A 7761-nucleotide genomic window follows, 5' to 3' on the forward strand; every position below is an offset into this window, starting at 1 on the left:
GATATGATAAATAGTTCAAACTTACATCTAAGCATGCCATATATTATATCAAAAGCTGGTGAGGATACATCTGTTTCCATAACTCGTAGAGGGTTCGCCTTATTCACTATCAAACAAAAGTAGCAAGATCCGCCCACACAAGACAGTGCACTAGCCCTAAGATGGTTTGATAACACGCATCGTTCTAGTAATTAAACACAAGGCAATGCAAACTACCCTGAAGGATTAGCACGACCACCTATTTCTTGTCATCGATCTCTCAGGCAATGACCACAGCACGGACAGTGGCATGGGAATCGATTTCTGGGGTGATGTCCACAGGGCTGACCGCGACATCGGAATCGATCTCTGGGGCGATGTCCACAGGATGGACAGCGGCATCGGAATCGATCTCCGGGGCGATGCCAACAGGACAGGCCACGACATCGGAATCATCAAGGACGTCCACTGGCACCTGCACAACCCTAACATATTAGCAAGCACATTGCAAATAATTAAAAACCACAACTATGGTAATAAGCCATTATTTTTTACCTTATGCAGCTCACCGGGGGATCTCATCACTCCGGGGGCCATCTCCTCGTCCTCGATGGGGGTCATCACCTTGCCAGGGGAATACTGCTTCTCAACGGCGACTATCTCCTCAAACTCGGTCTTGAGCCTCACATAGGTGGCAATCAGAGTTCCTGGGGTAGGCACGGTGGGGCCCTTGCTGTTCTTCCAACTTTCTTTGAGGAGTTCGTCCACCAACGTCCTCAACTCTTTCGCCAGTGCTTGTTTCTTGGAGTTCTTCGTCTCCATGGGTTGGCCCGCCAACATGGTCAACTCGTTGGTTGGTGCTCGCTTCCTGGAGATCGCTGTCTCTAGTGGGTTGTCCGCCGGCAACTCTTTGCCTAGTGCTCCAGGATCCATCAATGAACTGACAAACAAAAATCAATCAAAAGGAAACCACAATCACAATGAAAATGGGAAAAGAATAGGATGTGAGAATCAGTCGATGCTTCGCAAAAAGAAGATTCTTGGAATGAAAATATAGCAGCATAACTGACTTGCCCACCTTTCCTTCGTCGGTACAGAAGAAAAATGGCAGAAGTGAGTAGCCTGGAGTGAGGTTTTCTTCAAGAAAGGGAAGAAAGGGCTTGAACGAGCGTTCTAGTGAAATGATGGTTGCTTCGTCCAGTCCAACTTGTAGGCCACCTTACCACTGTTGGTAAAGGTGTTGGTTTTGTGATATGACGGGTCATGATGGCCACACCGGGGTGACAGGTGAGCCTTGACTGTAGCACCTCGCTGTGATTTGGTGGATGGCACGCGGGCCCGGATGCTTTGAAATGTCCCGCATGTGCACCACGACCAAGGCGGAGAGGAAAACGAGAGAACTACGTAATTAATGCATGAGTTTAATTAGGGTAGTTTTGTAAAGTACAAGATACATTCCTCCAATCGCAAAATGCCTTGGTTCATGAGATTTCAGATTTTGAGCCCTATAAACCGGAAGGGAGGGAGTACTGCACATGGTGTAGTCTAGTCACTTGTTGAAATCTCTAGAAAGGCAAATACTCCTTTCCGGTTACAGGGCTATACTACTCCCTCCGTCTAGGTGTGTAAGTCATCTTATGAAAACCAAATAGTCCCAAAACACTTAGGTGCAGTGCATTAACTTCTACCTTGTTTCTTGTTTCTTGACATATCAACCAATAAGAGATGAGAGGTGTGCATGCTTTTAATGACTTGCAATGGCTAGTTCATTGCATGCAATGCTATTAATTAGCAAATAAACATTGGTGACCCCAGGAGGAAATGGTGCTAAGCGCGTGGACCTATGCAGAATGAGTATCAACCAACGGATAATGGAGTTTAATTGTTAAACAATAGCAATTTTGTCTCATGCAAGAGCCTGGCTAGTACTCCAATGAACCGCACCACGCGAGCGTTCGCAACTGCCACGTTCGGGTTGCGCTTGGCTCTTCGCCTCTTCGAGAAGACGAACAATGATGTTACTCCTACTTCTACAGTATCGAATCCACTGTTGCATGTCCGTCCAACTCGTGCGGGAGGGATAGCGTGTAGCGAAAGCTTCTACTTACTGCTCCTTCCTTTGCGTCTATGACAGGTGGTCCCAACAGGTGGTTGGCCCTCCTATCATGCAGCCAAAGGCAGGTGCAGTTAAGGCACTGGAGCTCAGTCCGCGAGGGAGAGGGCATTGTAGTAATCAAATTTCTCGGTCTTGTACGAGTTGATGCGACACATCAAAGCACTGCACTCGATATAAGTCCTTTTACACATTTCAAGTGGGCTACTTCGTATATAGGAGTAGACATATTCTGCTTCGTATGTAGTCACTTGTTGCAATCTCTAAAAAGACTTATATTTGGAAACGGAGGGAGTACAACGCATGCATGCATCTCGTGACTTTCCTTTTGATACTTGCATGTGTTGATTTGATGCACCTTGCCAAATTTTGACTATAAATTTAACTAACCAAATTTTCATGCATGTCACAAAAAATTACGGGGCTGTTTGGATTGTGACTATGTTTGTCTTATGTTGCCATATTATTTTTCCCACACTTGCCACACTTGCCTAACCTGAGTTGCTCAAATTGTTAGACACACTTTGGCTTGCCTAAGGGAATCTTGCCACAATTTTTGTGTCTATGACATGTGGGGTTCACTGCTAATAAAAAATTCTTGTCTTAGGTGTGGCTAATAAAAAGACTTATATTTAGGAATGGAGGGAGTAGAAAATATAAATAATAATGCATGTTGGGGCAACCCACGTTTCCGCTAATTTTAGCCGTGGGCTTGTTCACAATTTTTACGAGGGGGTGGTTATTCATTTAATGGAGGGACTTGTAGTACCAGACTTGAACGATACAAAGTGCGACCTAGCACACCGTAACACCACTTGGAACAAGCGGGTAGCTATCTCAAAAAACAATCAACAACTAAAAAAACTGAGACCTGGCATGTAGTAGTACACAATTTTAAACGATTGTTTGGATGGAGTGAAAAAGGAAAACTACCCCACTATGTATATATAGGCCGGAGCCTCCGCGCTTGCTTGCTAGGGTTGCTCTATTCATACACTCTCATCCTCTCCAGATCTAAACAAGATAGGGGTAGTAACACTGTCTTTCTCCCTTCAAAAAACACTGGCTTTCTATCCTCACCGCTGATTACAGATCCGGACGTATCCCCCTCTGCCGGTGAAGGGGAGAAGGGGCAGCGTTTAGGCCGTCGTCGACAGCAAGGGAGGAGACCCACTGTCGGCCGCACCGTTATCTCTGGCCGAGCGCCGGTGCGGGAGGTCCTCCGATCCCTTCGTCATTGCCTGTGGGCGGATACGGCCTCCCGCCGCCCACCTATCCACATCCCGACGACCTTCAGGTATATCTTCGTTCGAAACCACCTTAGCTGTACTTCCCCAGCTCACTACGTCGCTGCATGTGCATCATTTTCTACCTCTCAGCCCTTGTTGATCGGATGGTCCAACGTCACATATTGTTTTTCTTCTATTGTTAGAGGTAAAGCTACTTCATGGAGTCGAATCTTGTACTCCCTCCGTCTGAAAATACTTGTCATTGAAATGGATGTATCTAGATGTATTTTAGTTCTAGACACATCCATTTTGATGACAAGTAATTCCGGACGGAGGGAGTACTTGGTTCAAACAAGAAATAAAGTGGGGGTGGGGGAATTTAGTATGTACATCGGACTTGGTACAAACAGGAAGGAAAGGGGGTGAAAGTAGTACAGACTGGTCATCCAACCAGTCTCTTGGTCGAAAAGGGAAATATAGGGGTAACGTTGTACACAGTGGTATGACCAGGACTAGATTTGCTATCCACACATAGGAGTAGGTGGCTAGAGTGAACAAAAATGGGACCAACCCAGATATGTTTCTTGGATGTTTGTTTCTCGGGTGACAAACTATGAATCACCACTTTATGCCCCTGTTTACGTACATGGTGCTGGACTGCTGGTGCACCCACTGTCCCATGCCCTTATACTAAATATTTAGGCTCTGTTCAGAATAAAGGGGCAGAAAACATAGGTCTTGATGAAAATAGAGGAATAGGAAAGGAATGTAGGTATAAAACTATGGAACAGCGAACCGGAGGAAACTCTCAAGAGAATGTGTTCGGATGGACTACGAAATGTACAGATTTGTTTTTTTAGAGTAGCATGCTTGGCACTATGAGATGCTATTTGTTTATTCAGCTGCACAGTGACTACTCTTGTCCTCACCTCACGTACCACACATAGGTTGATTTTTTATTCCGGCAACACAGCACAGCAACCTGTCTAACGCATGGCAGCGAGCGCCTGCCTCGGGCTTCCGCCCAAAAAATGAGCATCGCGTGGATGTTTCTAATCCTATGGAATCAGTACTACTAGACCAGCTTTCCTATGAAACACTATTCACCTTTCCCGTGTTCCGAACGGTTGGAAGGGAAAGAATCCGTAGGAATTGTGTTCCTACGAAAATCCTGCACCAAACCTATGAACTGAATGCGGCCTTAGCTATTCTTAATCTACTGTCCCTGGTAAAAATGAAGCCATGCCACTGTTATAAGCCATGGCAAGTTTAGCCAAATGTTTTTGCCTGTAATTGTTTGAGACTCTGATTGTTTCCTCTGTGGCTTTTTGTGCAAACAGGGATATCCAATTCACTTGGTTGCTCTTGTGACCTTTTGGTGCACTGCACAAAACTCTTCTTAAAAGAAGTGACTTTTGTGTTGTTTAACTGGAATGTCAGAATGGAACAGTTGGTTCATTTTGGTGGAACTGCACAAAGGGAGATCTGTGTTCCAATCCTCATCATCCATATTTTTGCCATAACCTTCCTTTGGGTAAGAATGATATTTAACGCATGTGTTCATCTCTATTTTCCGACTGCCATGAGAAAATAATGTTGTTTTTTACTAGTACACTTGTACTCCCTCACGGACAAAACCAATTCTGAATTAGAAGGCCAATCATGTACTTGGTTTCACCAACTGGTGAGGAGAAAGAGAAACAGAGCATGAAGAGGAAGAAGAAGAAGAATAAATAGTGCCAAGGCGATCTTGCTGAAGCCAGATGCCTCAGTCGAGACCATTCAAGGGCTCCAGCAACGACTACCTTACATGTGAGACGATCCTCCAGGGAGCCCTTCCACTTCTGTTTTCTCACTTAATTAATTAGGAGTACTTAAGTACCACTAATTTATTACTGCCTAATTTTCCTGTTGGAGTTAAACAAATCTTTAGTAGGACCCTATGCTGAATCATGTACGTGTGTATGTTTGTCTATAGAGGTGAATCATGTGGTGGAGTAGGGAGACATAATAGTGCTATTGTTTTGCATGTCAATTTATTGCCATTGGTTCAATGAGGCAATGTTTTGCGTATTGTCCATCATGAATTTGATGCTACTGTTTGAGTAATATGGTAATGTCTTCCTATCCTTTCTCACTAAGCTAATGAAGGTTTCACCTTGTTCCTACTTGTGCAAACAGGGATCATGTTGTGCCAATCATACATTTTAGTGGAACTACACTAGACAATACAATGAACTCTATCCCAACCAGTGCTTTAACTCTGCTGGAAGTTCTTGATAATCTTTCGGTATAATCTCAGCACTGGTAAACAAGAGTGATTTCAACCATACATTTGAAGTGCACAAAAATATATACTATTGTGTGATTCCAGTGAGTGCTTTATCATCTCTTATGGGACTACATGAATAAGCTTTTTTCTCAGGTTGGTACGGGCCTAAGGCCTTCATCCATATTAGTTTGATGTCATCTCTATTTGTATCGTGCTATTGTCATGAGAAACTCCTTTATCTTTGCATGTTAAAGTTTTGCAACCTATGATAAATGGCAATGCTTTGAGTGTTGAGTTGAACTAATTGGCACTGATTAAATAAACTAATACCTCTCTTTAAGCAAGACTACTATGTTGCTAACTTTACCCATTAAGATAATCAGGGTGCTTCTATTTGTTAGTGTATGTTTCATCAACTAGTCCCACTATTACAGTATTCTCACTCTCTCAATATATGTGCCAATAGGGATGCTCTATTTTGGTGGAACTGCACAAAAACTTTGGGTGCTTCATTGCCTCGACAGCTTCCGTCCTTTCCTGTCAGTCGCTAATCTCCGCTTGCTTTCTTCCTTTGATGTCAGTCGCTTGGCTTATCTCGGCTTCCAGTCAAAGGAAATAGTAATTGATATGCTACCTCACACAGGTTGGTACTGGTTTTTATCCTGATTATTGTGCATGTCATATGTATTGGTAATTTGGTATTGTGCTACTGTTTGCCGATTTCATAAAGGAGTAATTTGGAGCCTGAACTTGCAGGCAAATCATTACATCGGGTGATTTCAGTAGAACTGCACAAAATGATCAGATGGACAGGTACTTATGCTACTGCTATGTACTCCAAAGTTCACTCAGACAAGCATCGATGTTGACAAGAAGTGCCTATATTCATTGGAGTATCAACTGGCGTCAACCAATTGTCAAACTCCAAGTATTAGGAGAGTGAACGCCAAAAATATTGCTTGGTGCATAGCCCAGAAAAACGCAGTCCAGTCTTTGGTCCCAACTTGTGCCTTTTGGTTATCGGCACATATGGTAGAGAACAATATGGCATGGAGTCTAAAGATTCCAGACAAGTTCGTTGACGCGTATATTCATCTGGCAGTTAATCAGTCTGCACGCCAAGGATGCTCCATTTCAGTTGAACTGCACAAAAAATTTGGGTGGTTCATTTTCTCAACCGCCTCCTTTCTCATCTGCAATGTAGAATTTTGGCGAGATACAGGACCAAGATGAGCCAGTAAACTAGTTGGATGAATGTAGTGGCCAAGTTGCTCAAACCTCCCTGGCCACGAGGCCACTATTTAAGGATAAACCTACAAGCAAAGTTCAGATTGTCTGTGCTGCCTCTTATGTACTCGAAAGTTTACTCGTACAAGAACTAATTTTAGCAAGAAGTACCTCTGATTGAACACCATTTACTAGTCTGTACCCTAGGTAATTAAAGTTCATCCATGGATCATATTGGCTATGATCTCAATCATTTGGATGCATAAACATACTGAACATGTGTATATCTAAATCTTTTTGTGAATTATGTATGAATATTGTCGTGTGATCTATCAATCATTTGGATGCATAGAAATGGTGAGCTTGTGTATATATGAATCTTTTGAGTTGTTGATAATGAATGTTGGCTATGAATATGAACGTGTCCTGTGAACCTGAGTTTGATATGAATGTTTACCTTTTCTGTTGTATTTTTGTGTGAACTTGTTAGTATGCCTACTGTGGGGTATTAAACGCATGACTCTTATAAAAGTAATGTTGTGTCCAATTTATGTTTTCCCTTCTAACCACATTATATATACTAGCAAAAGGGCCCATTCATTGCAACGGGAAAAAAATATGCCACACACTTACGTTCTATTCTTCTTTGCCGGGTCTGTCATTACATGTGCTCCAGTGTAATAACATCATAAATTACCAAACTGCCTTATGAGTCTTTTTCTCAGGCACCACAGTGAGAATGATTGACAATATGAGCATCACCAGCCTGAAGAAAGTTGTTGCCATTATGACCGGCATGGCCAAGAGGATATATGATGCGCACTGACATCCAACAACAATATTTCTCATGGTTTTGGTTTTTTTCTGAAACAGTGCTATATTTGATTATTTGGCACAAAAAAATTGTAATTCTTTCACTCCAACTATGGCCAACATGGCTT

This window comes from Triticum urartu, chromosome 3 (assembly GCF_003073215.2).
Source record: "Triticum urartu cultivar G1812 chromosome 3, Tu2.1, whole genome shotgun sequence".
Lineage (NCBI taxonomy): Eukaryota > Viridiplantae > Streptophyta > Magnoliopsida > Poales > Poaceae > Triticum > Triticum urartu.